Raw genomic sequence first — 17,567 nt, 5'->3', positions numbered from 1 at the left:
TATTGGCACTGTTCGAAAAATCATGTGATGCTTCTCTAATTTGTGTTATTAACAGCACTTGTAACTTACCTGTGGCACCTAACAGGTGTTGGCAATAACTAAATCACACTTGCAGCCAGTTGACATGGATTAAAGTTGACTCAACCTCTGTCCTGTGTCCTTGTGTGTACCACATTGAGCATGGAGAAAAGAAAGAAGACCAAAGAACTGTCTGAGGACTTGAGAAACCAAATTGTGAGGAAGCATGAGCAATCTCAAGGCTACAAGTCCATCTCCAAAGACCTGAATGTTCCTGTGTCTACTGTGCGCAGTGTCATCAAGAAGTTTAAAGCCCATGGCACTGTGGCTAACCTCTCTAGATGTGGACGGAAAAGAAAAATTGACAAGAGATTTCAACGCAAGATTGTGCGGATGTTGGATAAAGAACCTCGACTAACATCCAAACATGTTCAAGCTGCCCTGCAGTCCGAGGGTACAACAGTGTCAACCCGTACTATCCGTCGGCGTCTGAATGAAAAGGGACTGTATGGTAGGAGACCCAGGAAGACCCCACTTCTTACCCCGAGACATAAAAAAGCCAGGCTGGAGTTTGCCAAAACTTACCTGAAAAAGCCTAAAACGTTTTGGAAGAATGTTCTCTGGTCAGATGAGACAAAAGTAGAGCTTTTTGGGCAAAGGCATCAACATAGAGTTTACAGGAGGAAAAAAGAGGCATTCAAAGAAAAGAACACGGTCCCTACAGTCAAACATGGCGGAGGTTCCCTGATGTTTTGGGGTTGCTTTGCTGCCTCTGGCACTGGACTGCTTGACCATGTGCATAGCATTATGAAGTCAGAAGACTACCAACAAATTTTGCAGCATAATGTAGGGCCCAGTGTGAGAAAGCTGGGTCTCCCTCAGAGGTCATGGGTCTTCCAGCAGGACAATGACACAAAACACACTTCAAAAAGCACTAGAAAATGGTTTGAGAGAAAGCACTGGAGACTTCTATGGTGGCCAGCAATGAGTCCAGACCTGAATCCCATAGAACACCTGTGGAGAGATCTAAAAATGGCAGTTTGGAGAAGGCACCCTTCAAATATCAGGGACCTGGAGCAGTTTGCCAAAGAAGAATGGTCTAAAATGCCAGCAGAGTATTGTAAGAAACTCATTGATGGTTACCGGAAGTGGTTGGTCGCAGTTATTTTGGCTAAAGGTTCTGCAACCAAGTATTAGGCTGAGGGTGCCAATACTTTTGTCTGGCCCATTTTTGGAGTTTTGTGTGAAATAATCAATGTTTTGCTTTTTGCTTCATTCTCTTTTGTGTTTTTTCATTTAAGACAAATTAAATGAAGATAATAACACCAAAGAATTTGTGTTTGCAATCATTTTCAGGAAGAAACTGAGCATTATCTGACAGAATTGCAGGGGTGCCAATACTTTTGGCCACAACTGTATAATGGTGGTCTGTCAATTAGTACCAACCAGACAATAAAGGTTGCCCCCTTAGGAGCCCATGAAATCCAATCCAATCACAATAGACTAAAGTAACAACCAGATAACGTGTTCCCTTCCATGGTGTAAGTTCATCAGGAGGTGAATGGCATACCCAGTGTCAAGAGATAAATGACATCCGGCACAACAGGACATCCTGGTTGCGTTGTTTGGTTCAAATGCTAAGTTAATAACATTGTGTCCATCAATTATTATAGTGTTATTCCTATTTCTGTCTTTCATAGCCAGGATGGGAATCAATGTTGCTAGGTCCCAGACAGCAGACATGGTTTAACCCCTTTCCAACGTTGGGTGTAATAGTAAGCCCACGTCAGACTCTCCCTGTTGGGTGTTGGCTCCAATGCTGAGCCTGCACCTTTCCGGGCACATGACAGCTGATCCATACAACTGACGTGCCAACAACAGCCGTGGAAGGAAACATGATCCACCCGCGGCTGATAACTAGTTAAATGCCACTGTCCATATCTGACAGCGGCATTTAACTCATGCTTACCGAAAGCGCATCATTAATCCCACCCATCTGTGGCCCACTGATGGGTCAGCATGACAACCAGAGTTCTGTAGCAGACCTCTATGGTTGTCATTCCAAGAATGCTATGAGCACCAGCCCGTGGTTGGCGCTCAAAGCAAGTGAGCATTTCTGCTACACACACACACAGGCGATCTGATCATCGCCTGTGTGTAGCAGAAGTGATTAATTTACTGCAGCCTCTAGTCTATGCTCTTTGGTAGGCATCTCTGTTTGCTGAGTCACAGCAGGTTCTGTCGCTGTCTGGATGCTGATCACCTTATCCCTTTGTCCATTCATTTCGGACAGCAGATGTTATTTATTTGTTATCTAGCCTGTCCTATCACACTGCAGTTGCTACTATTTAAACCTGGATTTGCTTGGAGTTCTGTTCCAATTTCAGGGTATCTAGGACAGTCAGATAAGTGTACTACTGGGGTTTCTTTCTTATGCTGCACTCTCCCTTGGTTCCTTAGGAGGTATGAGATATGCTCGATGGCCTTTCAGGAAGACAGGTCCGAGTGGTCATCTATAGTTTTACCTGCAGGATTATCCAGGTTGAGCTGAAGCCCCTAGGGCCTGTGTTACCGGACACTTTATTCTGTACAGGAACAGGGGGGGTTAATTCATAGATCCTTTTACCCCGTGTTTACTTGAGTATAACAGTCTCAATAATTTCTAAGGGAGATTCGCAAACTCAGAAAAATTTGGCTATTTTTGTAACCCCACATCTGGAGGCCAGAACCTAGAATTAGTTATTTTCATCTGTGTCATAAAAAGCAGAGAGAGAAATAACCTTTAAATCATCTAAATCAAAGAAGATCAAACTTAATTGGCTGCTACAGTCATCGCCTTTTTTCCGTTTACAAGCATTTATAGGATACTCTTTGTTGTTCCAATCATAACCAACAGGTGGTGCTGCATCAGTATAATACAGCACTACCAAGTAGCAGCTGGGTGACTGGGAATCTGACACACTGAACATACAGTCCTATCCAAGGACAATAGTAGGCAAAGAGCAGAATGATTGTATGTATACTATTTATACAAATTTCTGTTTACTCTGAGCTTAGGAGTCCAGTGGGCAGTGCTACTGATTGACAGCACTGCCTGTAAACAAACTCCTATGAGAATGGCTGGCAATCACTAATAAGACAACCCACTAGAATCCAAAACCCAACATGAGCAAGGAGTTAAAAGAGTGAATTAAAACCTCTAAAGGTTTCGTTATAAAATCCTTTCAAAGCAGAATTAGTGGATGTAATTATCGAATAGTCCTAGAATATGGAAATCAGAAGGCCTGGACTTGCAGCCATTTTCATTACTTTTTATGAGTTTGCAGGACCGTTAGTTATGTGACTTGTAATACCTATCTCATGTGTATGTCCAGGTTTATTTTTGTAGGAAAGAAAACAGATCTTACAGAAGGATTATGTGGAACAATATGTGGAACAAACTGTCCCGGACTATTAGATGTATTTTCACAAGTTGCATTATTTTGATGTGGTGGAAAAAGAAAGCATGAAAAACTGCACAGTTTTACCTTGAATCCCTACAGTTTTTTCAATGTGTTTTTGATTCTGCAGTTCTTACAAGTAAAGTAAATGCGGTAGTGCCCTTATGAGTTCTCTAGGAACATGTGTGTATGAAAGCTTCTTCCGAATATACAAGATTTGCTATACAAGTATGACATATCAAGGGCTCCTTTATATAACAAATATTCAAATCGTTGCAATACCTGACCACATGCTCTACATTATGGGGCCCCTCCTTGTCTAGCAGTAACAAAGGCTACACAGCTGTATTTACAGTACCTTGCAAAAGAATTCACCCTCTTGGCTTTTTCCCAATTTTGTTACATTACAATCTGTGTTTAAATATTTTCGTAATCTGATTTCTGTGTGACGTATCAGCACTAAATAGTCTAAGATGGTGAAGTGAAGTGAGAAATATATAGGCATAAATTAAAGTTATGGTATCAAATACCGTTTTTCATCGGACCATAAGACGTACCCAAAATTTAGGGGTGGAAAATAGTGGAAAAAAAAAAGATTTTCATAAGATAAGGGTCCATCTTACAGTCCGAATTTAATGTTTCTTGCCTGGTGGCCATGGAGCAGGGTAACAGGACAAGGAGGCATGGTCCCTCCCTCAGGAAACCGTCAGTGGCAGAAATGGGGCTATGCTGCGGGCACTGGGTAGGATGAGGGGGTATCCTAGAGAGGCGATGCTGTGGGCCCAGTGTTGTTGGTGAAGCAGACCAGGGTGCGTTGCATGGAGCAGGGTCCCTTCCTAAGGGAGCCAGTGGCGGCAGAAGTATGGCAATGCTGCGATCCGGTGTCGGCGGTGAGCAGAGCAGATTACATCATTGGTTTCCCGGCGGCCATTTTCTTGAAAACTTGAGCAGCCTCCAGCAGCGTGTGAACAGATTGAGATCTCGAATTGACCCAGCCGAGATCTTAATTTTCACTCGTGTGGCCTCTGACTGCCATTTTCCTGAAGCCCACAGCTTCAGGAAAATGGCCACTAGAGGCAATGCGTGCGCCAATTCAGAGCTCGACTGAGCTAGGATCTCAATCTGTGGATGCGCTGTTAGAGGCAGCACACGGCTTCAGGAAAATGGCAAACCAATGATGTTGGAAACCAAAGATGTACTTCGTTCTGCTCACTGCCGACATCAGGCCGCAGCATCACCACACTTCTCCAACTCCTGTCTCCCTGAGGAAGGGACCCTGCTCTACCGCAAACTCCCGGTAAGCTTGCATTCATACTATAAGATGCACCACCCATTTTCCTCCCAAATTTGGGAAGATAAACATGCATCTTTTAATCCAAAAAATACGGTAACTAAAAATTGGCATATGTAGCCTCTAAAAATTTAATGTAAATGTCACATGGTCTGTCAGTATATACACACCTTTTCTGAAAGGCCACAGAGGCTGCAACACCATTAAGCAAGAGGTACCACTAATCAAACAACCTCATGAAGACCAAGGAGATCTCTAAACAAGTCAGGGACAAAGTACCATCAAATCCAATATCATCAACTGGAAAGAACATGGTACCACAAGAAACCTGCTAAGAAAGAGTCGCCCACCAAAACTTTTAGTCTGGGCAGCAAGGGCATTAAATCAGAGACGCAGCACAGAGACCAAAGGAAACCCTGAGGGAGCTGCAGAGTTCCCAATAAGAGACTGGAGTATCTGTCCATACGACCACAATAAGCCATACACTCCATAGAGATGGCCTTTATGAAAGAGTGGACAGAAAAAAGCCTTTAACATACATAAAAAAATTGTTAGGTTCATTTTGAGTTTTCCAGAGATAGATGGGAGACTTCCAAAAATGTATAGAGGAATGTGCTGTGGTCAGTTTTAGACCAAAATTGAACTTTTTGGCCACCAAGATAAATGTTATACCTGGCGCCAAACCAACACAGCCCATCACCCCAAGAACACCATCACCACAGTGAAACATGGTGGTGGCAGTATCTTGTTGTGGGGATGTTTTTCGGCAGCAGGGAAAGAGAAAATGTTCTGACTTGAGAGGAACATGGATAGTGTGAAATACAGGAATATTCTTGGGCAAAACCTGTTTAAGTCTGTTAGGGATTTGCTGTTCACCAGAGGAAACCATCTAACCTGAAGGAGCTAGAGCAGTTTTGCCTTGAGGATTTGGCAAAAATCTCAGTGGGAAGATGTGGAAGCTCAGAGACTTATTCAAAGCGACTTGCATCTGTAATTGCCGCAAAAGGAGTCTCTATAAAGTACTTACTTTAGGGCGGGAATAGTTTTACACACTGATGTTTTCAGTTATTATGTCTTATTTGGTGATTGCTTCACAATAAAAAGAAAACCAAATTTTCACAGCTGTAGGCACGTTCTTTTCGGTGTAAACCTTCAAAAAAAAACTGTAGAATTCAAGGTTATGAGGTAGAAAAACACAAAAAATGCCAAATGGGAGAAGGGTGAATACTTTCACAATGCACTGTATATAGGGACAAGAAGTTACTGGACTACTGTGGGAATAAATAGTGACCTGCAGCCACTATGCCGAGGTGAATTTGGCTAGTTATCTCCATCTGTTTATAATCAAACACCTACCAGTCCCTTTCACACTTGCATATTTTGCATTACAAGTATTTGTAAGCCAGAACCAAAAGTGAGTCCAATCCCAAGGTCAAAAGTGGTCAGTTTTTGCTTCTATTTTACACCCGCTGCTCTCCTGAGTAATTAAAAAAAAAAAAAAAACATTACTGAGTTCAAGAGGTATAGATCTTTATATTTAGTGCTTTTTATGGGCTTTACCAAGTGGGAGTTGCTCAAAGGGTAATAATGCAGCGAAACGACCCCAAAGAATCCGTTGTGCTATGCCACCTTGGAAAGCCCGGAAAAGTAGCACTGAATAAAAAGGCTCATATCTCAGGAACGATATAGCAAATTAAAAAAAAAAAAAAAAAAAGCAAAGAAAAAAAAAGAAATCCCAGCATACTCATGGGAGCAGCAAGAATAAAATAAAAACAAAAACTAACTTCTTTTGACTTGGTGATAATGTGGAAAAGTTACAAATTTTTCGGTTATAGTTTTACTCACTTTAGGTTCCTCTCCTGAGTTTAGCTTAGAAATAATGATGCAAAATACTCACTGGATTCCTCCTGTGTGTATGAGGTAGACGAGATCAGAGGTGGGAAATAAGCAATGTTTAAACATGAAATATATATGAAATACGTTGCGATTATCATTAGCCTCTTAGTGACGGGGACAATTTTTTAAATTCTGACCAATGTCACTTTATGTGGTAATAACTCTGGAATGCTTCAACAAATCCCATTGATTTTGAGATTGTTTTTTCGTGGCACATTATAATTTATGATAATGGTAAATTTAGGTTGATATGTTTTGTGTTTACTTGGCAAAAATGTAAAAAAATTGCAGTTTTCAAACATTGAATGATTATTCCTTTATCCAGATGTTCATACCACACAAAAACATTAATAAATAACATTTCCCACATGCCTGCTTTACATCAGCACCATTTTAAAACGCTAATTTATTTTATTAGCCTTTTAGGAGGTTTTAAAATGTAGCAGTCATTTTTCATTTTTTTCAAGGAAATTTACAAAATTTATTTTTTTGAGGGACCTATCCAGGTTTGAAGTGACTTTGGGGGTGCTATATACTGGAAAACCCCAAACGTGATACCATTTTAAAAACTGCACCCCCTGACATATTGAAAAACTTCTGTCAGGTAGTTTATTAACCCTTCAGGTGATTTTCAGGAATTAATGCAAAGTGGTATAGCAGGAATAAAAAAGTGTTTGTTTACCACCTAAATGTCGCTGACTTCTGAACTGACCGCTATAGCCGGGAGTCTCTAAGGCCGCTATTTGGCCATGAACTGCTATGGCAAACATCAGGACCACACAATCATAGTCTCAGTGTGTCAATAAGATTAAAGCGGAAGCCCCCACAATCTATTAACCATTTATTTGATGTAGTCACTTTTGACAGCAGCAACTAAGGGGTTAGCTATAGTGGACAGCCGAAAGCTGCTGGATTGTCACCTGTATAGGGGATGATATTCTCTTACATCTCAGGTCAGTAAAAAGACGTATTGGCTGTCCTTAAGGGGTTAAAATCCTGTTATATAAGGTGAGCATGCTTTTTGGGCAGATTTCGTTATTGTTTTGGCACTGTGCTCGCTTGCTCTCCTGAAGAACATTATATTCCCTGAAAGTTATTACTGTGCAAGATTCAGTAACTTACTTTATTTTATGAACTTTAAAATTGACTTGTTTAAAAAAAAACAAAACTATAAAATAGAAGTTTAAATCATGTTGGGTAGATCCCATTGCATCTGAATAAATAGCTTACGTGCTTTTATACAGTACATCAATTCCAATTTCCTACCTTTCAAGAGCATTGCTCCGAGAGTTTATCACACCTTTCTAATGAAATGCAGTTTCATGCAGGGATTGAAGATGGTGTTAATTTTGTGGACATTTGTATAGATTACACTTGTAGGAAATAAACAAACAGGAATATGCTTTACCATACGGTGTGTAACTCAGAGCAAATGGCAGACTCCGGCACTAATCCAGATGCTTTTTAAACAGAAACGAATCCAATAAACCGATGATTTCTACGCTTCTTAAGCAAGCAAATGACTGCAACAGGAGCAGTGGAAACAATAAAGGCCGGATCATAAGGGATCAGTTATTTTTTGTGGTTATCATTTGGCATCATAATCTACAATAGCAAAAGAGGGGAAATCTAGGAGATGCTCTTTAAATGCCCTGGATAGGAATGTAATCGACAGATTGGAAACTTTTTTAGCTGATTAAAAAGATTTAAAAAAGCCCTTCTAGTTATTTTTCTTCTATTACCGTAGCCCCACCTGGTTTTTGGTAAACTCTGCCCTTCACTAATACATGGTGTCATTACTTTGATGAAGTTCAGAAGCTTCTTTTGTTTCCTTCAGTTCCGCCTCCAGGACTTTGGGGGTCTATGCTCCCGTCCACTTTGCACCATCGACTTGAGATTGAGCAGTTGTTAAAAGTGGTACATCTTTCTCTAAATTTATCGCTACTTGCTACTTTTTCTAAACTGAAGATGTCCCAAGTTTCCCCTACTACTGTCCCCCTAAAAGAATTGAATTTGTAGCCAAAGTCAGGTCCAAACTTCAGGATTGTGGGATTCTGGAAGCAGAGGGAGCCCTCCTCACAGTGACAGATTGAGCTCTCGTGATAGGTCGCCTTTTGCAGTAAACCAGCACTGCCACATAGTTTACTGAGCTGATACCAAATGGTAACTTCCTAATTAGGTTACCCTGTCTGTGCAATCCCCATTAGTAAAATGTCCTAATTTTTTTACAATGCCGTCTGGTGCACATTATGTCTCACATGTATGCCGTCTGTGGTGGATGTATGCACATTGAACATTTGGAAGCCCAGATACTGGATCTAAATGAACAGTTTGTGACTCTCTAACGACTACTGTCAATATGGAGAGGAGTCTGCTGCTCACTGAGCAGGTACTGGCGGGAATAGATAAGGGGGCAGGATGCTAGCCTGGAGGTGCAGAAAAATGAGGCTGCTAGCCGGGTTACTGAAGGCGGTGTCAGGGAGGCTAGATCTGATCTGGCACACCTCAACAAGTTTGCCAAGTTGGCAGATGAGGGAGGTGTCAGTACAGGAGCAGTATTTCTGCAGCAATACACGTCCTCTGAAAGCCAGGGGATCCTCAGGACATCCAACAAGTGTGTGCTTCCAGAGACTGGAGAACGATTTCTGGTGTAACGAATGTTACAGCTGAACATGAATTAGACAAGCTGTGGCATCATGCCCCAACTCCACCCATTTTGGCAAAGCTTGGCAAAATTGGCTTAACCCTTTCATGACCGGAGCATTTTTCGTTTTTCGTTCCCTTCTTTCAAGAGCCATAACTTTTTTATTTTTCCGTCAATATGGCCATGTGAGGGTTTGTTTTTTGTGGGACAAGTTGTACTTTTAAAACGGGAAAAAAATTCCAAGTGCGGTGAAATTGCTAACAAAGTGCAATCCCACACTTGTTTTTTTTTTTATTTTTTTGCTAGGTTCACTAAATGCTAAAACTGACCTGCCATTCTGATTCTCCAGGTCATTACAAGTTCATAGACACCAAACATGTCTAGATTCTCTTTTATCTAAGTGGTGAAAAAAAATTCCAAAGTTTGTTAAAAAAAAAAAAATTGTGCCATTTTCCAAGACCCGTAGCGTCTCCATTTTTCGGGATCTCGGGTTGGGTGAGGGGCTTATTTTTTGCGTGCCGGGCTGACTTTTTTAATTATACCACATTTGTGCAGATACAATCTTTTGATCGCCCGTTATTGCATTTTAATGCAATGTCACGGCGACCAAAAAAATTTAATTCTGGCGTTTTGATTTTTTTTCTTGAAAAACAAGAAGGGATGGAGGGCACCACTAGACAATATTGAGAGGGTTCTCCATAGGCATGCAATGAAACATGACAAAAAAAAGAAGAAAAAATTCCATGCCCATATGTATGGGAACTCCTAAATTACATAAAAGATATGTGTTTTATTGTCTAATTTCAAAATACACAACTAGGCAAAACACAGCAACCAATAAAAACAGATAGAAAAACCTATGCTAGTCATCTACTATATAATTGTCTAATTCTGTCTTTCTCTCTGTCTGTCTGTAATGGAAATCCCAACTCGCTGATTGGACGCGACAGTTAGGCCGCAACCAATCAGCGACAGTTACTTAGTCGTTGTGGCAACACGGCCGCATTGCTTATTGTACAGGCACATTACAGCCATTAAAGGCATCACTGCTGCGTTGCTCATTACACAGGCACAGTCCTGTACATATTCTGGAGTACAATACATTAGTAATTAGGTAACAGTAGAACAGTGACTGCAGCTCTGGGTGTAACTTGCGTACAATACATTAGGTGACAGCAGAAAAGTGAATGCAGCTCTGGGTGTAACTGGAGTACAATACATTTGGTAAGATCTGAACAGTGACTGCAGCTCTGGGTGTAACTGGAGTATAATACATTAGGTAAGCGCAGAACGGTGACTGCAGCTCTGGGTGTAACTGGACTACAATACATTAGGTAAAAGCAGAACAGTGACTGCAGCTCTGGGAGTAACTGCAGTACAATACATTAGATAACAGCAGAACAGTGACTGCAGATCTGGGTGTAACTGGAGTACACTACATTAGGTAACAGCAAAACAGTGACTGCAGCTCTGGGTGTAACAGGAGTACATTAGGTAACAGCAGAACAGTGACTGAAGCTATGGGAGTAACTGGAGTACAATACATTAGATAATGTATCAGTGACTGTTCAGTGACTGCAGATCTGGGTGTAACTGGAGTACACTACATTAGGTAACAGCAGAATGAGAAAGAGTCCGGGGGCTGTCAGGAGGTGAGTATATATTTTTTTTTATTTTAACAGAGACTCTAGAATACCCGATGCGATAGAATCGGGCCACCATCTAGTGCCTTAATATGGAGGCAACGACAACCCACAAAAAGTTCCCTCAAAGCATAAAGCAAATGAAGTATAATAATAATAATAATAATAATAATAATTTTTATTTATAAACCGCCAACATATTCTGCAGCACGTTACAATTAAGCGGGCACATGTACAGACAATAAATTCAATACAAGTTAAGACAATTGAAACAGTGACATTAGGAGTGAGGTCCCTGCTCGCAAGCTTACAATCTACAAGGAAATGGGGGGACACAGTAGGTGAAAAGTGCCTGTTATTTCAGGTCTGGCAATTATAATAAATAGGGATTTTCATATAAAGCTGCATGATCCGGTCATCAGCCCGTGTGTTTAAATGCAATAGTCAAGTATCAAGTGCAGTTATCGTGTGCATGGAGGGTGGAGACAGATGAATAGTAGGGTGCAGATTCAGAATAATATTTGGAAGGAGGGAACAGGGCAAAGTTAGTTTACTGAGTAGTTGATGTGGTAGGCTTGTTTGAAGAGATGGATTTTCAAAGCACGCTTGAATAGGTCAGGGCTAGGTATCAGTCTGATTGTCTGGGGAAGTGCATTCCAGAAAGCTGGCGCAGCACGAGAGATGTCTTGGAGATGGAGGTGCGAGGTTCGGAATCCCATTGATTTTAGTCTTAGGTCATTTGTAGAACGGAGGGCATGTGTAGGGCGATAGACAGAGATGAGAGAGGAGATATAAGGCGGTGGAGAACTGTGGAGAGCTTTGTGGGTGAGAGAGATGAGTTTATACTGGACCCTGTAGTGAATAGGTAGCCATTGTAATGACTGGCACAAGATGGAGGCATCGGTGAAGCGGCTGGACAGAAATATGACCCTGGCAGCCACATTCAAGATGGATTGGAGAGGAGAAAGTTTGGTAAGAGGAAGACCGATCAGAAGAGAGTTGCAGTAGTCTAAACGAAAATGAATAAGAGCGACAGTAAGAGTCTTAGCAGTTTCAAAGGTGAGAAAAGGTCGGATTCTGGAGATGTTTTTAAGATGCAGGTGACAAGAGTGAGTGAGTGATCGGATATAGGGAGTAAAGGAAAGTTCGGTGTCGAATATGACCCCAAGACAGCAGGCATGCTGCTTTGGAGTTATGGTTGAACCCTCCAGGGTTATTTCGATGTTAGGTAGAGTGAGGTTAGTAGACGGGAGAAACACAAGAAGTTCAGTTTTGGAGAGATTTACTTTCAGATAGAGGGAGGACATGATGTTAGAGACAGCAGACAATCCTTGGTATTTTGAATTAGGGTAGGGGTGATGTCAGGGGAAGAAGTGTATAATTGGGTGTCATCAGCATAGAGATGATACTGGAACCCAGATCTGCTGATTGTTTGTCCAATAGGGGCAGTCTATAGAGAGAAGAGGAGGGGCCCCGATAGTAAGGGGACAAGGAGAGGAAGAGGAGCCGGCAAAAGATACAAGAAGCGGTCAGAGAGGTAGGAGGAGAACTAGGAGAGGGCTGTGTCCTTGAGGCCTATAGAGCGGAGCATAGTGAGGAGGAGCTGGTGATCCACAGTGTCAAATGCGGCAGAGAGATCCAGAAGAATCAGCAGGGAGCAATGACCTTTCGATTTAGCTGCTATTAGATCATTAGAGACTTTAGTGAGGGCAGTTTCAGTGGAGTGTAAATAGCGGAAACCAGATTGTAAGGGGTCGAGAAGAGAGTTATCCGAGAGATATCGGATTGGACGGGAGTGGACCAAGCGTTCCAGGAGTTTAGAGATGAAGGAAAGGTTAGAGACAGGTCTGTAGTTAGCAGTGCAGTTCTGGTCCAGGGATGGCTTTTTAAGTAAAAGGGTTGTGATGGCATGTTTAAATGAAGAGGGAAATATACCTGAAGAAAGAGAGAGGTTAAATATTTTAGTCAGGTGAGTGGTGACCACTGGTGAGAGAGACTGCAGGAAGGAATGGGGTCACTGTTGCAGGTTGTAGGCCGAGCAGAAGCTAGGTGCTTGGAAACTTCTTCTGAAACAGGCTCAAAGATGTCTAGTGAGCTTGAGGTGTGGCAGGGAAGGGGATCCAGGCACTGAGGAGATTGGGCTGAGATATCCTGATGGATTTGGTTGATTTTTTCTAGTATGACTCCAAACCATTAATCCAGCATGATAGGAAAGTAATATACAAGCTTACGGTTATACACAGTACCATATGGGCAGAAAACAAGAACCACACAATTACAAAAGTGATCAGAGTGTAAACAGTGGTACATAGATAAACTAGACCACTTGCAGAACACCACAATGAAGCACCAAACTTTGCTCAAGGTGACATAGTCTGCACAATGTATGAAACAGGTAAAAAAGTTACCAAAAGTTACCAAGCCCATTCCTGGAATTGGATAGGAAAGGGAACCTATTACTCAGACCAAAAGATGTGGGAATCCTACAGTCCTAGACAGAGCCATGGAAGCTGAGAGGGAAGAAAATGTGAGATGAGCACCCACGCATATCGCCACACAAACTGTTGCTTCCTCAGGGAAAATAGCAACCTTTTTACCTGTTTCATACATTGTGCTGACTATGTCACTTTGAGCAAAATTTGGTACTTCATTGTGGTGTTCTGCTGACATGTCCCTGCTTTGAGGTTGGCTTACCGGTGGAGCCCGCCTCAAAGCGGGGGACACTGCCAGCTGACGTACTATTCCATCAGCTGGCAGTAAGGGGTTAAAACTGGGAAAAATATTTACACAACTATGGCTGTGCAAAAAAATTGCTAATTTATGCCATAATTCTGAAGTAATCCATTAGATGAATCAGAGCAACAGTCTGTTCTGGTAAGTCCGTACAAATAAGTACAAATAAGTGAGGGGAGGGGGTTATCTTTTGCTTGTAAAATCTTCCCTAAAACCCATTCAGAGTGATAGTATATGTGACAAGCATAAGAATGTAGTCCTTTGCAAGGAAGAAAGAATAATAAAAAAAACTGATTGGGGTTTGTTATGTCTCAAGTATAATGGAAGCGGCAGATAATAATAGCTGCAAAAAGCAAATAGATCAGGGAGAAGTAATTATTATGGGAGAATTCATCTACCTGATATAAACTGGGCAGCAGACACCTGCAGGTCCAACAAAGGAAACAGGTGTTTGTCAACAATAAAATACAATTACCTTTAAAAGCTGGTGCAAGGTCACAAAAAGGGGGCCATTTCTAGACCTAATTTAACCAATAGGCCTTAGAGCATAACAAATGTGCAGGTTGGGGGGCACTTGGGTAATAGTGATTACAAAATAATAAATTTTCATGCATCTTTTAATAAAATGTATAGTATAGTAGATGGGCAACAAGGACACCGTACAGGGAAGTGTCCCAATGTATATATCCCCCTCTATTTTCTCATTTTATATATATATATATATATATATATATATATATATATATATATATATATATATATACAGCTCTGGCAATAATTAAGAGACCACTTTCAAATGTTCGGTTTGTCTGAGTTTTTTCTTTATAGGTATGTGTTGGAGTAAAATGTAAATTGTTCTCTTAGTCTATAAACTCCTGACAACATGTCACCGAATTTCCAAGCAATACATTTTGTATTTTTTTTCTGACAAAGAAAAATGGTCAAAATTAATAAAAAAAACCAATGCTTTCAGACCTCAAATAATCCAAAGAAAACAAGTTTATAATCATTTAAAAACAACAATACTAATGTTTTAACTCAGGAAGAATTCAGAAATCAATATTTTGTGGTATAACCATGATTTTTAAAAACAGCTTTCATGCGTCTTGCCATGCTTTCCTCCAGTCTTTCACACTGCTTCTGGTGCAAAAATGTAAGCAGTCCTTCTTTGTTTGATGGCTTGTGACGATCCTTCTTCCTCTTGATTACATTCCAGAGGTTTTCAATGGGGTTCAGGTCTGGAGATTGGGCTGGACATGACAGGGATTTTATGTGGTGGTTCTTCATCCACACATTGATTGACCTAGCTATGTGTCATGGCACATTGTCCTGCTGGAAAAACCAGTCCTCAAAGTTGGGGAACACTGCCTGTGCAGAAGGAATCAACTGTTTTTCCAGGATAACCTTGTATGCGGCTTGATTCATACATCCTTCGCAAAGATTAACCTGCCAAATTCCACCCTTGCTGAAGCATCCCCAGATCATCACTGATCCTCCACCAAATTTCATAGTGGCTGCAACACACTGTGGCTTGTACACCTCTCCAGGTCTCTGTCTAACCATTAGGTGTTGAGCAAAGCTGAAAATTATACTCATCAGAGAAGATTACCTTGCTCCAGTGCTCTTTGGTTCAATCCTTATGATGTTTAGCAAACTTCAGCCTGGCTCTCCATTGCTTCTCATTGATGAATGGCTTTTTCTAGCTTTACATGACTTGAGCCCTGCCTCTAGGAACCTGTTACGAACTGTTCTTTTCATGCACTTCACCCCAGCTGCCATTTGCCACTCCTTTTGTAGGTCACTTGATGTCATCCTGCGGTTGCTGAGTGACATTCAAATAAGATAAACAAAACAAAACAGGGCGCATCCACTGTGTGAAACCTTTAAAACACAATTGTAATTTTGAGGCAAGGAGAGACTCACCTGATAAGGTTGTGAGATTTCGGTCACAACACCTATAAACGTATGAAACAGCTGCTGCAGTCTGCACGAGGTCCAAGGACTTGTAAGTGGAGATGGCTTTAAAGTGCAATAATACACTGTGCTGCTGTAGGTATATTTCAAGAAGCTTTAATGGTGCCTACGCGTTTCCTGAGCTGTCCCAGCTCACTTCATCAGGGCACTGATGAAGTGAGCTGGGACAGCTCAGGAAACGCGTAGGCACCATTAAAGCTTCTTGAAATATACCTACAGCAGCGCAGTGTATTATTGCACTTTAAAGCCATCTCCACATTCAAATAAGATGACAGTCATCCTGGTCAGTGGAGAGTCCATTTCGCCCTCTGCCATCTATGGCTTTGTTGTCCTCAATGTCTGCTGCTTGACCTTGTTGTAATGGATTGCCATCTTAGAAATTTTAAGGATGGAGGCAACATGATGCTCACTGTATCCCTCTGTTAGTAAAGCCAGAATTGAGCCCTTTTTTTCCTCACTCAAGAATTTTCTTCTCAACTCCTTTGGCATGTTTAAAAGTTACTTTTTCATTCCTATTACTTTTGGGATATTACTAGCACTTGTTTTGCCATCCAGCTTGTCCTATTGCAAGAGGATTGTGAACACCACATCAGGGTTTTTTATACTTACTTCCGTTAATAAGATTTGGTTCAGGTGATCACTTAATCAGAAGCACATTAAGTAGAATAAGGTGTACTCTGTAATGTAATGGCTGTCAGACATGTAGAGAAGCTGATTTTTATAAAACTGTGCAGTGGTATCTTAATTTTTGCCAGAGCTGTATATGTACAGTATATAGGGAAGGAGGGTTGGAGAAATAGCTTTTTGTGGAGTCAGTGCTTATCTTTGAAGGCAAGCTATTTGGCTAGCTTTGGATTTTTTTTTCTTTTGACTAAAGAAATAGTGGCTTTCATTGTACAAAAAAAATGTTTTCCAAGATATTGTTTTTCATCAGTAGTTTGTAATCTTTAAGCATGTTGAAATGTGTTACCATTAAAAGAAGAGTTGTATATTCATCACATGCTAATATGGAAATCTTTGCTAAAGGGTTAAATAAATGTAACAAAATGTAAAATCTTCATATACAAAAACAAAACAAAACCCTGTGTGGTGCCTCATGCTGAATTCATGCTGCCTGTTCTATAAAATTCAGTGGATGAGGTGGAATAGCTGAAGCTTTCTCCATGACGCAAAGACGGATAGTGTCAATTTTTCGGTAATCCTAACACAAATGTGCACCTTTTTTGCTAATATGTGCTCAATGTCTTTTCCCTTTCATCTGATAGTGAGTATGCATTGTCGGATCTCCAGAACTGACAGTGTTATAAACAATATGTCAGAGAACTTGACAGTGGACACTTCACTGTGCAGAGATAATGGAGATGTTACCTTGGAGCTTTTTGGTACTTGATAGTTTTTGGCTAAGAAAGATGTTTGCATCTCAGTAAATCCATCATAGTAGATTGGAATGAGATGAAACACATGACCCTGAACTAATGTCAAATGTGCAGACTGCATGTATACAAAGGACTGAGAGCCTGGTAACTGGTCAAAAATGGAAACACTGTTCTTTGTATGGTTCTAGAATTCGAGCATGTTTTGACTTGTGCTATACGCTAACATGTGCTGTACCCATAGAAGACCATGAGATGGGGATGCAGATGATAGCTAACATTTTCATTTTTTTTTTTTTTTAAATAAATAAAGAGACTTAAATTTAGGATCCACTACTCGAATACCTTTTTGATAAAATACCCATCACTCCAGATTGCTACAAAATAACAAAAAAGTCCATGATGTAGCGAGCACCGGCATCCAGGGAGCATGCCCAGAATACTTAGGCTCAGTTTCAGATCCCTTGTGAAAATCAACTGCTTCCAATCGATACAGATATATCTGAAAAATATAGACTGTAGGACATTTTAGGTCTTCAACCTAAAAGATGACAG

The 17,567-nt window shown here is 40.9% G+C and overlaps 1 protein-coding gene across 3 annotated transcripts in view; it reads right to left on the bottom strand.

Moving 5' to 3' along the window:
• The window catches only part of TUSC3 (tumor suppressor candidate 3), a 523,143-nt gene that overhangs the window by 89,094 nt on the left and 416,482 nt on the right, over positions 1 to 17,567 (bottom strand). The window lies entirely within an intron of this gene.

Source organism: Dendrobates tinctorius, unplaced genomic scaffold, assembly GCF_039654945.1.
Source record: "Dendrobates tinctorius isolate UK_male_01 unplaced genomic scaffold, ASM3965494v1 ptg000079l, whole genome shotgun sequence".
Taxonomy (NCBI): Eukaryota; Metazoa; Chordata; class Amphibia; order Anura; family Dendrobatidae; genus Dendrobates; species Dendrobates tinctorius.
Note: the sequence above shows the minus strand (reverse complement) of the source record. Positions and strands in the feature narration are given on the sequence as shown.